At 46.3% G+C, this 13,846-nt stretch overlaps 1 protein-coding gene and 1 long non-coding RNA gene across 4 annotated transcripts in view; one reads left to right on the plus strand and one right to left on the minus strand.

Moving 5' to 3' along the window:
- CFAP47 (cilia and flagella associated protein 47) overlaps positions 1–13,846 on the minus strand; it is a 636,073-nt gene that overhangs the window by 108,960 nt on the left and 513,267 nt on the right. The gene's annotated exons all lie outside the window — the stretch shown is intronic.
- LOC140916439 (uncharacterized) lies at positions 1,857–8,511 on the plus strand. Its single transcript, XR_012160520.1, has 2 exons — positions 1,857–2,211; positions 5,798–8,511. It is a non-coding gene; the product is annotated as an uncharacterized lncRNA (long non-coding RNA).

Genomic DNA, 13,846 nt, shown 5'->3' on the forward strand with positions numbered 1-13,846 from the left:
GGCACAGGAGATCAGTTTTGCTTAAGATAAATATACAAGTAGATAATGCTAGATCCCAAAGGTGAACCAATTACCATCCTCTGATGATTATTAACTAGCACAGAGACTTGAATCTTATTTGAGCACAGATCTTTAGTCATTTGGGTAGATTGCTTGAAAACACTACAGTAGAACCTCAGAGTTACAAACACTTTGGGAATAGAGGTTGTTTGTAACTCTGAAATGTTTGTAACTCCGAACAAAAGGTTATGATCGTTTTTTCAAAAGTTTACAACTTAATACATCTTTAAAACTTTACTATGCAGAAGAAAAATACTGCTTTCCCTTTATTTTTTAGTAGTTTACATTTAACACTTTACTGTACTGTATTTGTTTGGTTTTTTTTTCCCCTCTGCTGCTGCCTGATTGTGTACTTCCAGTTCCAAATGAGTTGTGTGGTTGGCTGGTCAGTTCATAACTCTGCTGTTCATAACTCTGAAGTTCTACTGTAGTTCATTTTTTCCTGAAACTTGGAAATATTTTACCCATGAAGCTGCATTCATTCATATTATCTGTTTTGGTTACAATAAAAATATTGGTGTCAATTGCCCATATTTGGGGGTAGATTATACAACCCTTACACTGATGAGCACTTAGGCCTTGTTTACACTGGAGATTTCAGTCACTGGCGGTCTGGTACTGGTATTACTATTTGCACTGGTGCAGTTTACCCAGCGTGAAACAGCTGAATCAGTGCAAATGGCAGATAAGTCTGTTTATGCTAGTGGTTTTCCACTGATCTGTAGCTACAACAGCGACCAGCCACCAATGACTCATATCACCTGGTACATTAATGGGAGCATTTATGTGATTAAAAATTGTACAATCAGGCCCTTGTTACGTATAAACAATTGAGGTGGAATGTTGGGCCCACTGAATTCAACACAAAGTTCCCATTAACTTCAGTGGAGCCAGGATTTCATCCCTGATACATATAGAAGTTTTATGGTTTCACTTTCTGTACAGATATAAAAAAATAGAGAAGTGCTAGAGTGGTGATGTCATTTAAAATTCACAAGTACATAAATAGTGCTTACGTGTATTCTTGGTTTGGTAAAACTTGAGAATGAAAATGATCAGTCTTCTATCCCTTGTCAATCTGATCTATATAAACTAGGGCTATAGATTGAACCAGAAGAAATGCAGCACTGAATCATCTATGATGTTTGTCAACCAATGCATATTGTAATTTGCCATTTACAGACTTTTTAGACAGTTTTTTCATACATCTAGGGCAGAACTCCTCATACAATAATTATTGCTACACAGTTTTTTTCATGTTTTGAAAATCATGATAAAGCCACCTTATTATGAAAACAAATTCCTCTAACATGCTATCTAAAACAGTTACACAAATAAATTCTGTAAGTTTTGATGTTTAAGGCCCATACGTCTCTAACTTAGATCCTCTATTTCCTCTGTTGCCATGTTTAATTCTCTTAAGAAGTGTTACATGGTCTGAAACACAATTTGTGAAGATCACAATCAAACAATTCATTCTGCCGGCCGACTTGCTACTTTCTGTCAGTTTCCCATGTAGTTGAGTTCTGCCCCCATATTGCTCTCATTATAACCTTGACAAAGAGTATGGTGAGGCCAATGCAGGAGTATATCCACTAAATAAAGGTATGAATTCCAATAAGATACTTTAAAGCTAACATATTACCTGAAAGACTTCAGGGTGTTAAAAATGTGTGCTCCTACATGACTAAGCCTACTACTGTAAACTGTAGGATTCATGCACTTGGCAACATTCAGGGCACACCCTGAGTGTTGTGTAGGAGCAGTGCACACACAGCTCCTCTCAAGGGCATGAACCTTGGAATCTCACCCAGATGACATGAACCATGGGAAGCCTCCCAGGACTGGGCTCAAGGCCCGAGAGCAAGGAATGCGGTAGATAGAAATTGGTAAATAAGAATGTTAAACAAAGCCGGTGTATTCCTTTTATCTGTTGGAGAATGTAATGCGCGGGGGGAGAGAAAGAATAAAGGAGAGGGTGGAAAGCTGACAGGCAGAAGTCCGTTGGCAGACCAGCCTGTTTGCTTGCTAAAAGCTTTGTGCTGTCTTGTCATTGAACCGCCACAACTGGCGCCCAAACGTGGGGCCCTCAGCACTCACCTTGCCCGGCAAGGGTTTCAGACGCATCACTCATCCGCTTCGTGGATCCCGGTGAGTATTTTTCATTGTGGTAAGTATGGGAAGCTCCCTCTCTGCTTTGCAAGTGCAACACCGCAATGAGCTACAGTATTTGCTGCGTAAGGCTCAGCATGACTGCCCCACTCGAGAACTCACTCTCCTGCTACAGGAGGTGAGTGCCCAATGCCCGTGGTACCCTGAAGCCGGAACCCTTAAGCTAGCGGACTGGGAGCGGTTGGGCCAGACATTGCATAAAGAGCCTCGGGCGCCCGTGCAGGCTTTACATGCCTGGCACCTCTGCCGCGACGCGATACAGCGTGTCGCCTCGGACAGGCCCTCCCTCACCAGGCTGGTGATCTCGCCACTCCTGTCCGCTCCTGCAGCCATCTCCCGGCGATGCGACACAGTGTGTCGCCTCAGAAAGGCCTTCTCCCGCGCCAACAGAGGGGCTGCCGATCCCGCCACCCCCGTCCGCTCCTGCAACCATCCCTCCCCCTGCTTCGCCCCCCAGCGCCTCAATTACCACCGCCTCCCCTCTTACCTCCTCTTCCCCACCGGAGCCAGTGTGTGATCACCATCCCCCCGTGGGGCCCCATGCTCCGGGGCCCCCTGGGGGGTCGTCCGCGTCTGCTCAGGGGCTTTCACTGGTGCAACAAATGGTTCACGCAGCGAAGACTCGCTCAGATATTACAGCAGAGGAGCTGGCTGATCTGGTCTCAGTTTGTCCAGTGACCTGGCAGGATGATGGCCAGGGCAACCAGGTTGCAAACTGGGTCAGTTTGCCTTACTCGGTGATCAGAGAGGTAAAGAAAGCGATTCGCGAGTTCAGCCTCACTAGCACGTATGTACGTGGTCTCATTGAAGGCCTACGTACTGGGTACACCCTGATCCCTGAAGATTGGAAGGCGCTGTTGCGCATGATGCTGACGCCCAGTCAGTATGTTATTTGGCTTAGTGAGTATCGGCAGATGGCGGAACGCCAAGCCCAGGTATATAGAGAGCAAGGTATCATTTATGAGCACTTGGCAGGGGAGGGCCAGTTTGCTACTGTTCAGATGCAGTCTCAACTCCCTCAGGCCGTCTTCCCCATTATTTCCACCTGCGCCCAGCATGCCTTCTGGAAGGTCCCGGATTCAGGCAAGCCTACTAAAAGTTTTGCCAGTATCCGTCAGGGTGCATCAGAGTCCTTTATGGATTTTACCAACAGACTGCAGGAGGCTATCCTCCGACAGGTGGATAGCCCTGCAGCAGCTCAAGAGATCCTGTTAAAAATGGCAGTTGAAAATGCGAACGAGGATTGCCGCCATGCTCTCCAGGCGGCACAAGCCACTGGCGTTCTAGAGCTGTCGGACATGCTGCGGGCGTGCCAAAACATTGGCACACAAGCACATAAAGCTGGGGTTCTGGCCGCCGCCCTGCGGAAAAGCGGGAAGGAGGGGAAGCGTTGTTATCGCTGTGGTAAGGAGGGTCACTTTCAGCGGGAGTGCCGCTCATCGACGGCGCCCGCCCGCCCCTCAAAGAAGTGTGCCAAGTGTCGGAAGGGCTATCACTGGGCTAATCAGTGTCGTAGCGGGTCAGGAAACCGCACGACGGGTCCCCCCTGAACCTAGGGCCAAACGGGGGTGTTTCCCACTCAGACAACTGTTCCTCTGCCTTAAAATCCATTGATTCCATGAGGGCGGCGACTGCCAGAAGTGCAGGGCTTGATTTGATTACGCAGGAGGACGCTGATTTTCAGTTGCTGGGGGAGGTTTGCGCCATACCTACACAGGTGATGGGACCTCTCCCTGCCGGATTTGTGGGTCTGGTTCTCCCTCGCTCACACGCTGGGAAACAGAGTTTTTTTTGTCATCCCAGGGGTCATTGACGCCGATTACAACGGCGTTATTAAGGTTCAGGTATGGACCCATCTTCCGCAGTCGCTCCCGCGTGGACGGTCAATTGCGCAATTGATTTTAGTCCCCTATCAGGTGCCAGCCGCAGAGGATCGAGCCCGGGGTGGGAACGGCTTTGGATCGACGCTGTCTCAGTTGCCGTCTCACAACATGTCCTCTCCACTTGTTGCTCTAACAATGTCGGTCCGCCCCTCGAAACCTCAGTTAACACTTCTCTTAAATAATGTTCCTTTTACAGGACTGGTGGACACTGGAGCTGACGTTACGGTGATTCGTGATCCGGAGTGGCCGGTCGGTTGGCCAACAGTTCCTTCTAAAGAGTTGTGCGGGATCGGGGGTAGCAAACCCGGGCGCCAAAGTTTGTCTTGGGTCACGGTCTCTAAACCAGGAGGCCATGCCCTTGCTACAATCCGCCCTTTTGTACTCCCTGTCCACCTAAATATTTGGGGCCGTGACTTACTTGTAAAGCTGGACACCACCCTCGATATTAATATATAATGGCCCAAAATCCTCCCTCACCCACCTTGCCATCCGCATTACCATTGGTATGGCAATCCTTAGAGCCCGTATGGATTGACCAGTGGCCCCTCCCCCTAGAAAAGCTGAAAGCGCTTCATTCACTTGTACAACAATATTTGCATGCACAGCGCTTGGAGAGCTTCACTAGTCCTTGGAATGAGCTGCTGTTATTTTGGCCTTTCAACTTTTTGCTGATTGTCCCTTTAATTTGATCGTGGACACGCATTATGTTTATCAGGTAATTGATTATTTACCCCTTGTCCTCATCACCCCTCAGGTCGATGCGGACCTTCTTCGCCTGTTTTTGTCCTTACAGTATCTCATCACCACTCGTAATTTCCCTTATTTTGTCGCTCATATTCGCAGTCATACCCCTCTGCCTGGGCTACTCACTGAAGGCAATGCGCACGCTGATCGCGCGTTACGTGGTCAGGTAAATTCCCTTTTTTCTGACCCCATTGAAAGCCATTCCTTTTTTCATCAGTCTGCCTCTGCTTTGGCCTGACAGTTTCACATTCCTGCTGATCATGCACGTTCTATTGTTCGTTCCTGCCCCCACTGTGCCGCTGCTGCCCCTACCTTTTCTTATTCCATTAACCCCAGAGGTACCGCAGCGAATCAGCTATGGCAAATGGATGTCACTCACGTGCCACAATTCCGCCCCTATTCGTTTTTACATGTTTCCATTGATACCTATTCGGGATTCCTCTGGGCGACCCCACAGCGTGGGGAAGCCATGCCCAAAGTTATTCACCACTTGCTAGTCTGTTTTGCTGTTATGGGTCGCTCGAGCCAGATAAAAACAGATAATGCCCCAGCCTATTGCTCCACGGCCCTCTCCACCTTTTGTGCCCAATGGGACGTCTGTCTCAAACACGGGATCCCTTATAATTCCACGGGCCAAGCCATTGTTGAACGTGCAAATCGCATGCTAAAAACCTTGCTCGACAAACAATTAAAACAAGGGGAGCTGCGTCTCCGAACCTTAGGAGACATTCAGCAACAATTGCATATCCTTTTGTTTACTTTAAATAATTTAACGCTGAACGCAGATCAGCAGACCCCCGCGGATCGGCAATTTCACAAATCCGAGGTACTGGAAAGACCACGTGTCTATTACTGTCAGCTGCCCGATCCGCAATGGTTGGGCCCGGTACCTTTAATCACTTGGGGTCGGGGATATGCTGCTGTGTCTCTCCCTGCAGGACCGTTGTGGGTTCCGGCTCGGTGTATGCAACCGGCACTGAAACAGCATGGCGTGGCACCAGGGGCTGTCAAACCCCATACCGGAGTTTCAGCTGACCTTGGAGGAGAACACGGTGCCTCCTGGGTCGACAATGGCGGGACGGAAACGGAGGAGGTGTAGCGTCCCAAGCCAGCCCGTAACATGGGGAGCAGTAAAAGCATTGATCGCCGCAGCTCAACGAAGACTGGCAGCAAACCAACAGCCAGAGACTCCTGAGACGCTGTTTGTGGCAATTCTCACCCAAATTACTGCTAATTCTGTATTGATTGTATGCCTTTTGTGCCTGCTATTTCCTGTAGGGGTTGGTTCGGGGGCGCTTCCTCTGTTACGGGCCCGAATGACATATAACCTATGGGAAAGATTGGCTTCAATAGCAAATGTTACCCACTTTTGTTTATCTGATTTTGTAGCAGCTGAAGAATTGTTAGGTACATGCCTTATTCCAGTATGTCATCACCCTGAGGAAACTGGGAATAAGATGATGCTCGCTGCTTACGTGAACCTCTCTTCCCAGTACTCTAGCATGGCTAATTGGGGCCCGGCCAATTACACTTTACCTTCTTAAGCTTATTTTTTGCTGTTGCCGTGTGCAATGTACTTCCTTTTTGTTAAGGCTTTGTCGAGACCTACCCTGGCAGGCTCCATGAGTTATGACCTCGTCTGTCCGGGAGTTAATTGGCTTGCAAAAGCAAATTGATGGCTACCATGAGATGGCCGAGCACAAATAAACAAAAAAGGAGGGGATGTAGGATTCATACAGGGTTCATGAGCTTGGCAACATTCAGGGCATACCCGGAGTGTTGTATAGGAGCTGTGCACACACAGCTCCTCTCAAGGGCATGTACCTTGGAATCTCGCCCAGATGACATGAACCGTGAGAAGTCTCCCAGGACTGGGCTCAAGGCCCGAGAGCAAGGAATGCGGTAGATAGAAATTGGTAAATAAGAATGTTAAACAAAGCCAGTGTATTCCTTTTATCTGTTGGAGAATGTAATACGCGGGGGGAGAGAAAGAATAAAGGAGAGGGTGGAAAGCTGACAGGCAGAAGCCCGTTAGCAGACCAGCCTGTTTGCTTGCTAAAAGCTTTGTGCTGTCTTGTCATTGAACCGCCACAGTAAACTACAATTTACTCCTGTTCAATAAGACAGATTTGTTTACAGACCTGGGTAGATCTATTTGTTTTTGGTTGTCAGATAGCACAGTCATTTCTTAGGATTAATATTTTTCAAGAAAATAAAAGGTTTCAAGAATCACTTGGAATTAGTGGCCAATTAATTGTAGCCTCTCAGGGCTACAATAATAAGGGCTTAAGTCTCAGTGATCATTCAGGTGGTTTTATTACTTGATATGATACTAAAAGCCAATGAGACCATTCATTTTAATGCATAAATTTGTTTATGTACCAAAAAAACCCCAACCCCAAACAATGCTCCCTCTCAAACCCAGACTTTGTAGCTAAAATATTTGTATTTAACTAACCCCAGAGGCAGGATTATTATTAATGGTGAATACTATGGCAGTTTTGTATGGACATTTCTGATTCATTTCTATTTTTCTAATTGTATATAGTCATTGTTGTAGGAGCTCCAACAGCCAGGACAGGCACTTCAGTTTAAATCCAGTTAAAATAAAATGTAGACCCATCACATCATGGGATAGGGAAGTCAATGACTATATCGGAAAAGTGCTCAGTTCTGGGCACCTTATCAGAACAATACAGACAAGATGGCATTCATACAAGAGCAATAAAAATGGTTGGGGGGACTACCTGACTTGAACTGCAATGAAAAAATAATTGTATGGGGTAGTTTTGCTACATGTTGATTATGGGCACATGCATGCAAACACTTATTAGGGTGTATGCACATATCCTTACTCACACACTAAGTTCCAGTAAATCCTACCCTTGAATGAGAGAACACCACTATATCAGCTCATGTGTCACCTATCCTCCCTCCAGCTAGTGTAGGGGACATAGCCAAGGGAGGGAGGTTTGGCTACACTATCTCTATGGCCTGGCAACACCCATTAGCACTTGGGTGTTGGGGTCATAGGCAGCCAGCACAACGTAAGCACTTAAATTGCACCACGAGATTAGATGGGCACAGAATTATGTGCTTCCTCTTTTCCTTAGCTGTGAAGAGTACTGCTCCGCTACTGCTCAGAAACTGGACCTTTGTGTGCAGGAACTCACCTATGATGGCAACATCTACTTTTTTAAGGTTAGTGTGCCTGCAGTTAGTGGAGCGGTACTGGCATGCCATTCCTTGACCAGTTGACTGCCTAAAAGGATGTCTCAATACACTCAGAGCTCAGAAGAGATTTCAGGGGCCTCCAAAACCAGAAGACAGTACAGGCTCTGATTAGTGACTTATTATTTTATTCTTGCCTGGGCCCATCAAAGCTTTTGTGACAAGTAAAGGAGCAGCTTATTCACCGTGAAGCACTGTATTCTGTGTTAGTAAAAATATTGAGTGTGAATTTGCATTTTTGTATTATGTCTGTGGTCAATTTTCTTTTATAGTTCTAAGACTGCTGTATGTATCACCACAATCAATGACATGATCATCATCAACAACCTAGTTACAGCACTGCACAGTCTCTAAATCTTTTATGAGAGGTTTGAAGAAATATATTTGAGAATAAAAACTATTTAAAGAGAAATTTAGAAAATCTGTTATGAGACTAAAGCCTCTACTTTCTGTTTAAGGACAATGCTTTTGTTACAAGTGCACACACTACCTGAAATTAGCAACTCAAAGATACCTGATTCTGCATTAAGATTTGGATCTCAGAGCCTCTGATCATGCTTCAAATAGTTTTGAAGTACAATTCTCTCCGCACTTACATATATTGCATCTGCACCAAGTGACCCTAATGTTCAGTATATCATTGACTGAGTTCTATCTTCAGTTATGCATGAACAGCTCCCACTGAAATCAAAAGTTAGTTGCACGTGCACTTCTGAGTGCTGAACTTGGTACCACACTTCACATTCAGTATATAACAATATTGGTCTCAGTCTTGAAAACACTTACATGTGTGTAAATACACTCACATAAGTAGACACAATGAGGTCAATGGGACTACTCCCCTGAGTAAAATTAAACATACTTAAGTGTTTGCAGGTTCAGGGCCATTATGAGTAAAGAAATATTTTGAATTAGAAGATAAATATCTTTCTATTTTAATGCTTTAATTTTCATTATCCTAAAGTAATTCTGAATAATAAAACAAAACAATTCAGCCTCATAAGGAGTATAATACTTAAATGAAGGGAAAAGGTTAACATTACAGTATTTGGGGGATTCAGGGGGTAGGGGGAATTGTGACAAGGTGATCTATCTCTATAAATGAGATAGATTAACAGACTCCATGCACAGGTGCAGCAAATCACTAAATGTCACCTGAGACTCAAGAAGACAGATAAAAAACAGGAATCTCAGAAGAGTCAAGCTAGCCAGGGAACAAAAAGCTGACTAGCAAGCCTAATGTCATTTCAGAATAAGATCTTTATGGGAACTTTTGTTGCTATGGCAATGGTATTTATACTAAATAGTAAGATAGATGAACTAGAGTGCCTAGCATTAAATGAGGATATTGATATAATAGGCATCACAGAAACTTGATGGAATGAGGATAATCAATGGGACACAGTAATACCTGGGTATAAAATATATAGTAATGAAAGTAAGTTATGCTGGCAGGGGAGTGGCATTATATGTTAAAGGAAGCATAGAGTCAAATAAGGTAAAAAACTCAAATGAAACAAACTGCACCATAGAATCTTTATGGACATGATTTCCATGCTTGAATACAAAGAGTAGAGCAGTAGGAATATCCTACTGACCACTTGAACCAGGATGGTGACAGTGATTGTGAAACACTAAGGGAGGTTGGAGAGGCTACAAAAGCAGAAAGTGCAATAAAAATGGGTGATTTCCACTATCCTCATATTAACTGGGTAAATGTCAGCTTAGGGCATGATGCAGAGATAAAATTTCTAGACACCATAAGATGGCTGCTTCCTGGAACAGCAAGGATAACATTTAACTTCTAAAAGGGGAACTACACAAAAATGAGGATGCTCATTAGATGGAAATTAAAAGGCGCTGTCACAAATTAAAATTAAAAGGAGCAAGCAGCACTGGGACTATTTAAAAACACCTTGTAGCGAGGCGGTCTGGTTCCCCGCCACCCCGGAGCCTCTCTGGACACCAAAGTAGGCGGAGCCAGCAAACCCTGAGCCTGCCCCTCAGAGGTCAAGGCGCAGGACAGGAAGTATAAAAGCCCAATCCCGGAGCTCAGTTGAAAGACCGCCACCAGAGAGGCCAGACACATGTGGCAGAACTCCCAGCTGGGAGACCACAGCGATCGGCGGCCGATCCAAGGACTGGCCAGGCCAGCCAATGCCTGATGCTAGCCCGAGCCCAGAGACGCTGCCAAGCTTGCCGTTCGCCAGTTACCCTGAGGAGCTGCCAAGCCAACCGTGCACCAGTTACCCCGAGGAGCTCATGGTGTGTGATCCCTTGGAGGATGTCGGCTGGATCCTGGTACCTCTAGAGAGGAAGGTAGGAAGTAGCCCGGGGGCAGCCGACCCTAGTCTGGCTGTAGCGCTGCCAGAGCCAATGTCAGCGTATTGCGGCCAGGATCCCCACTGACATAGCAGCGGGTCTTCTGCCACTGCTAGGGCACCGGGCTGAGACGCAGTTGAGTGGGTGGGCCTGAGTCCCCCATGCCACCCATCTCGCAGGTGGCAGTCTCCCCCTCTCCCAGGCCGCTCGGAGCCAGGAGCCTGGGTTTGCTAGTGAACTGTTTGCTCAGCCCCTGCCTGAGGGCCTGAGCTACTGACTGTTTGTTGCCCCGCCCTGACCCAAGGCCTGGGCCTTGTTATTGAACTCTTTGCTTGGGCAGGCTAATTCCCCGACACACCTGACAGAAGTAGCGAGGTGGTTTGGTTCCTCACCGCTCCAGAGAGTGATAAGCCCTGGCCGAACTCACTTACACACCCTAATAGAGGCTCAGACTAAATGTATACCTCATATCAGAAAAGACAATAAGAGGACCAAGAGAACCACAAAAAGAAAAGGAGGACTTGTGGCACCTTCGAGACTAACCAATTTATTTGAGCATAAGCTTTCGTGAGCTACAGCTCACTTCATCGGATGCAAGAGAACCACAGTGGCTAAATAGCAGAATAACGGAGGCTGGTAGAAGCAAAAAGGCATCCGTTAAAACTTGGAAGTCAAATCATAGTAAGAATAATAGGAAAGAGCACAAGCTCTAGGATGTTAAGTGTAAAAGTATAATAAGGCAGGTCAAGAAAGAATTTGAGAAACAACTTGCTAAAGACACAAACGAAAAGAATGAACATTTTTAAGTACATCAGATGCAGGAAGCCAGTCAAACAGGCAGTAGGGCCACTAGATGACAAAGGAGCACTCAAGGAAGACAAGGCCATTGCAGAGAAGCTAAATTTATTCTTTTGCATTGGTCTTCATTGCAGAGGATGTGGGGGTACTTTGCCCCTTCACCCCCCCTCCCCCAACCTCGCTGCTCCTCCATATCCCCTCTGGTGAGGCGAGTCCCCCTCCTTACGCTGTGCGGAGAACCAGCCCCCAGTCGGAGTGCTCAGCTCACCAGCAGCCTGGCCAGCAGGCTCCTTCCTTCCCCCACTGTTTCGGCTATTATAGTACGCCAGAAAAGCCCAAGACCCTCCGGCTGAGGGCATTGGCCAGAAAGAGCCTAGCCCTGCATGTGCCAAAGCCCCGCACTGGCACAGGGAAGCCTGTCCACCCCTCAGCTAAGCTCTGGAGTGGCGTGTGGGGGGGGAAAGCAATTTCCAGCCTGTACAAGCCCCGACCCCAGGGAGTGAGAGGATTCTTCCTTCCCCTGGGAACCCTCCCCTGCTGAGCCACCTCTCTGTCTGGGTGCACTGAAGCCCCTGTAGTCAGATTCCCTGGGCCCTGGTGCACAATGCATCCTTAGGGCTTAACCCCTTCTTGCACGCGCTATAACCAGGGGACAGGAGGCAACTGAGTTATGTCAGTGGCCAGCAGCAGCCTGGAGGTGTTAGCTGCCTTTAGACACTGTGCAGGTAGGAAGGGACAAGCTGCTTCCAGCCAGCCAGGGGAAGGGGTGAAGAGATGAGCTCTGCAAAGACACGGGCCAGGTCATCCCCGCCCCGCCTCCTCTGCGACTGGAAGCAGCTCCTGTCCCTTCCCTCCCACACAGTACCAAAAGGCTGCTGCTGGCCACATTCTGGTGTGAACCCTGGCAGAAATCTGGAGAGGGGAGCATGTGACCCTGTGTGGCCCCTCCCACATGTTGCCTCAGGAAGACATGGCGCCAGCTACCAGGAGAGGCGGGTCTGTCCTGCGGGCCAGGTCAGGAATGGAGGGTGGAGAGCACCGGGCAGGGAGGATCGGATCGGTCAATCACGCCCCTGTGTGAGAGAGGTGTGTGTGTGTGTGTGTGTGTGTGACCTCTCCTGTGTGAATCCTAAAGCCTTAAAGATAAGAAGGTAAATTAAAAGAAGTCAACTATGCAGTATTTCTTCTTAACAGGGGCTCAGTCAACTTGATGTTAATTTAAACGTTTGTACTGCATAGTTCTGATTGATTGCTGTTGAACTCGCTTGAAGATGAATAATTTTACCAGGTGTCCCATAGTCAGCATAGGGAAATATGTTCACCCAAATTCAAACAGCCTTCAAAGTCCCAAAATACAGTCCATCCACACAAACCATATTCACCTCTGGTCTCAGTCCTGGGGCCTTTCTTCTGTCCTAGCTTTCTTTTTCCCAAGTAGTCACTGCAGTCCTTTCTAGCTGGAGTGATTCCTGGTCTTTCAGCAGGAACTCCCCAGTCTTTCTACATGGAGTCCTTTTCTCCCTAGAAGAGGATCCCCAAAATTCTCCTGGGGCCATCTATTCTCTGGTCAGGATAGGTCAGAAGGCAAACCCCTCTTCTGCTCCCTGGTCCTTCAGCCTTCTCCAGCCCCGGTCTTTGGCTCTCTTTCTTGGACCTCAATTTAGAACTCTCTCAGATGCTGCCCTGCTCTACTAATCCGGTCTAGCTGTTCTGTCAGAGGAGAACTGGACCCACTATCCTTAAAGGGACCTGCCATCCTGTGACAAATACATTTTAGCAATATTACAGTTCACGAACATTTATACACCATACTGGAATTTATATTTTACTGAACATGTATGCCCAACTCCTCAAAGATCTTTAGGCACCTAGCTTCCATTGATTTCAATTGAAGGAGGCACCTAGTTACTTTTGAGGATCTGGGCCATAATTACTAAATTATTAAAAACTGAAGTTTTATAGTCATGACTCTGCTTATGCAGCTAGAAATTACTTCCTTTGAAAATATATTAGAAGTAGGCTTGCATACAGAAGAAAGAATGCCACTTTTTACCAAAAAGAACAAAAGGAATTGTTACTGTTTCTGCAAAAAGGAAGCCAAAGCCTGCACAATGCTGTTCTGAAGGAGGCTTGGATACATAGCTCAGTTATCCTACTGTGACTTTTTTAAAATTATTATTTATTATTATTATTTCCAGGTCATCAGTGGTAATACATTGAGGAAATTAACCAGGTCTTACAAATTCAAGACAGATTTTAGAGTTGTTTATATTGTTTTATTTTGTATGATGGGCTCTACAGTGTTAATCCCCTCAAAGAAAAGGCCTTACAGTTTTACTGTAAAATACTACAGGAATATTAGTTCATTATTTCAGGTCCACAAATGTGTAATTAATCCAAGGCAAAATGGAGAGCAAAAACTGAATCTAAGGTGCAAAAGTAAAGATTAGAGTTTTTCCTAGGACAGTTTACTTCTACACCAGTAAAAGAACCTCTTTGGAGAGCCTCTTTGGAATAAGTTAATGCTCTATAATTGCATCCTATTTAAACAAGGAAGGTTTTTGTGAACTCAAGGCACAACTCAAGTATATCAGAATGTCACAGTTCAGTAGTCTTTAGTATCCATTTTAAGCTAT

This window comes from Lepidochelys kempii, chromosome 1 (assembly GCF_965140265.1).
Source record: "Lepidochelys kempii isolate rLepKem1 chromosome 1, rLepKem1.hap2, whole genome shotgun sequence".
Classification (NCBI taxonomy): Eukaryota; Metazoa; Chordata; order Testudines; family Cheloniidae; genus Lepidochelys; species Lepidochelys kempii.